Source organism: Sinocyclocheilus grahami, unplaced genomic scaffold, assembly GCF_001515645.1.
Source record: "Sinocyclocheilus grahami isolate Dianchi unplaced genomic scaffold, SAMN03320097.WGS_v1.1 scaffold133.1, whole genome shotgun sequence".
In the NCBI taxonomy this organism is placed as follows: Eukaryota; Metazoa; Chordata; class Actinopteri; order Cypriniformes; family Cyprinidae; genus Sinocyclocheilus; species Sinocyclocheilus grahami.
The window spans coordinates 1,080,845-1,081,201 of NW_015505312.1; the positions used below are offsets into that span (position 1 = coordinate 1,080,845).

At 34.7% G+C, this 357-nt stretch overlaps 1 pseudogene; it reads right to left on the reverse strand.

Annotated features, from left to right (window-relative positions):
- Positions 1-357, reverse strand: part of LOC107590819 (interferon-induced GTP-binding protein Mx2-like) — a 45,680-nt pseudogene that overhangs the window by 29,765 nt on the left and 15,558 nt on the right.

Below are 357 nucleotides of genomic sequence, written 5' to 3' on the forward strand. Positions count from 1 at the left end.
GTCTATGAGGTCTGGCTTGGTCAAAATGGCTGTGAGAATGAAAAATAGTTATTTTATAAAAAGTCAATTTGCTGCCAAACGTGCTGCAAGATATTTGGTGAAATATTTAATGTTGTGCAGATCATCTGCTTCATTACCGACAGTTCTTATGCCCTCAGGATCTACTTCTTGTGCCATTTTTAAGGCTTCTGTTGTTGCAATGTCAGTGTTACAAGGGACCACAACCAGGTTTATAGTCTCATGTTTCTTAATATATTTCATGATCAGACGTTTGATCTACAAGACAAAGACAGTTTAAAAACTGTACTTATACTAGTATGATAATAAATGTGGTGTTTAAAATCAGATTATATGACC